Source organism: Anopheles marshallii, chromosome 2 (genome assembly GCF_943734725.1).
Source record: "Anopheles marshallii chromosome 2, idAnoMarsDA_429_01, whole genome shotgun sequence".
Lineage (NCBI taxonomy): Eukaryota > Metazoa > Arthropoda > Insecta > Diptera > Culicidae > Anopheles > Anopheles marshallii.
The window spans coordinates 35964932-35968139 of NC_071326.1; positions in this window are offsets into that span (position 1 = coordinate 35964932).

Consider the following 3208-nt stretch of genomic DNA (forward strand, 5'->3'; position numbering starts at 1 on the left):
TTCAATAGCCTTCACAGCCGCAGCCACGAAATGGACAAAACCATTGCGAAGCGACAAAACGGGCAGATTTATTCGGTAGAACTCAGAATGCTGATGCCATCATGTACCATTTAAAATCAACCACAACAAAGCATCGGAATCGCCTGCGTATCCCAACTGTTGGAGCCGCTTGGAGGGAAAAACGATTGTTCCGCGCCTCCAGAAAAACAATTCCCACCGTTCCGTCAGTCCCGTTCTCTTGAAGGCGATAATTTATTCCGCCTCATCACGGGGGTTAATGTTGCATTCGGAATTGCTAAATCGTGGCCAATTCTATAGCCATTAGAGAATAGTGTGCTAGTGTGGGCTCCTTTTTTGTGCTATTACTTCCGGCTACAAATAGTTCCTGTGATTGCAATGCACCGTTGTTTCCTAAATGCAAGTAAACCTCATCTGCATACGTCAATTAAATATTCATTTTAGTGACATTGTCGTTGGTGCTATTATCAGACTCGTTAATTGGGGACGGATTTTTTGGGAGCTAATCTTCCTGATTCTGAAACGATTCAGGAAGTATTTGGGAGCTGAGGGCGTGATTTTAGAGATGGTTCTCGGGTTTTAAAATTATAGGATTTAACTGAACTTTTTTGAGTAGATTTCTTGAAAGTTTTACCTTAAGATGATCATGTTTAATATTTAAACTGTTATTAACAAATCTGCGACTTGATAGATTCATATTCTCATAGATTCCAATAATGATAAATTATAAATTTCAATCGCAGATAGATCAAGCCTCCGAACAATCCCTATTAAGAATGTTGTTATAAAATCCCAATGCCGGATTCCAATAATTACAGATGCGGATTCTGAGAGCGACCCAATTTAAATTCTTGTGTAGAACTCAATAAACGTTTCTAATCATAACATATCCGAATCCGTAGGAATTCTTATCTGAATGCGTGATTTTGACAATCCAACATTTGAGATCGATTATGGATTCCTTCGGTATTCAATCCCTGATCCCTTCCGGATCATCCCATTGACCAACGCTATCGTCGGTGTGTTAATCACGCCTGAAAGTCATCATGTCATCTTACTTAGCATTTAATTTTTTTATCGCACAATATCCTTGCCTTTAGTGCAATTTCGAATAACCCAGATTCTCGGAATGAGTGTGGCTTGTCAACACTGAGTCGTTAAAATGCTTCCCGTGAGATAGAACGAAGGCCAAAGCTAAATGGTCTCGGACGGATTGAAATGAACGCCGAGGACTAATCGAAAACGTTTAGCAAACGAGAGTGTTTATCACTTTTGCGTTCGTTTTTTTTCTCTCTCTCTCTTTCCTGAAGCTTGTTGTGTGTTTTAGCTTCCGGCTGGGAAAATCTGCGAAGGAGCCGGAAAGGTAGAAATAAAAACGGTACAGCAAACGTATATGGCGAAAGCCGAAAGGGTCACGGACTCAGAGGCTGCAGCGCTGCGAAATCGGGTCTCGAAAGTGGTTCAAAGGATTAGGTCACCACCAGCTAAAAGGGCGGTAGAAAGCAAACGGATTATACGGTAATTAATTATCGTCGGATTTGCCGTCGTTAGTCAACGACGTTGTTGTTTGTTCGTCGAGGGTGTGTTTGTCCGTATCCTTTGCGTTCTCGAGTGGACTTTTAAACCCGTTTATATTGTTTGTGGAAGATGGTATTAAACGAGAAGTAATACTGGTGTTTTTTGTGGACATATCTAGTCTGTTGCTTTTAACTATGAACTCAAACAGCTTTCAATTCGTACTATCATATGACTAATTTGTTTATGTATTTTTTATTGCTTCATTTTAGGTAAGTTATCAGCATCATGCGCGAAGAGTTAATATCATATCAACTACGGCGATATAACAACACAGAAATATCCACGAAAGGTGTTTTAGCAAAATCGGAAACGCTGGACGGCACCAATGCAATATGGAAAACGAACTCACCACACCACAACGAAGTAGCGATATCTGCTTCGTGGAAGTTCTCTGTGGAAATGCGTGCATGTAAGGATAAAGAATGCTCTCCGCATGGGCCAAAAAAGGACATACGTGCCAACCCGATGCCAAATCGTATGGAATTTGATGCAAAATAACTGCAATCACACCGTTGTCAAATTAGTGTGATCAAATTACGACCCCGCTACCGCAACCATCACGGCGGGCCAATCAGTCCGCATCGACTCGGTCCGTATCGGTCGGTATGGCTGAACCGAAATGCTAGCATAGGGTGTCGAGATAGTACACGACTGGACGACCCAACCGACACACGCTGGTGATTTTATGCAAGCCTAGCCCTAGCTTCGTTCTCCATCACCCTTTTGCCTTGTAACCGGATCGAAGGAAATGGGGCATTGTTGGGGGTTGTTGAATGAATTGAAAACTGTAAAACTGAATCAATTGCCCTTTGCGGATAGGGCCGGCAGGAGGCCCATCAGTGCGCTGACCACTGTCGCCGACACCATTCCGTCATCTACGAGTACCGGGAATGACGATTTCATTCCAATTTTATTCCGATCCCATTCCATTCGATTACGTGACTCTGTGCCGGGCTTCCGGGTGTCCCGGATGACGATGAACAAGCGCCAAAGACACAAACCCCGATGAATGCTAAATGGACCGTTGGGCGATAGTCAACCATAAAGGTGTGCAACGGCGCTCTGATCTGTCCCAGGTGTCGCCCTTTCTATCGATAGGATGTCGACATCGGTAGTCGCAGTGCCGGGATAGAACAACGATCGATGCTGACTCTTTGTTGCTGGATGAACTATATGGAGTCGATACGAAGGTGCTATGTGGATGAAAGCACACACACACACACACACACGGTGCTTCATCACCAATCGGAACGTCAGAAATCGAAGTGGAAAATGTTTAATCCTCCACAGAGATCAACCTGAAACACGTTTGCATCCGGGACATGGAGCAATTCATCGGAACGATCCGGGAATGTCTTCATGCTGTCACAATGTTGTCTCGGTCGATTCTGTTGACTTTGGTCGAATGGTGGTTTGAAAAGGGATGGGTACAGAAAAAAATATACGTTTCTCACATACGTGTGCTTCCTGCTCTGTGTGTGTGCGTGGTTTTGTGAATCTTTCGCACACTTGCCGTCACTTGTCACCCGGTGCCCGGTTGTCTAAACGTCACCGTAGTCCAGCCTTTCCTTTTTCCGTGTCCGGGTCAGAGATGTGCCCACCATCCGGAACA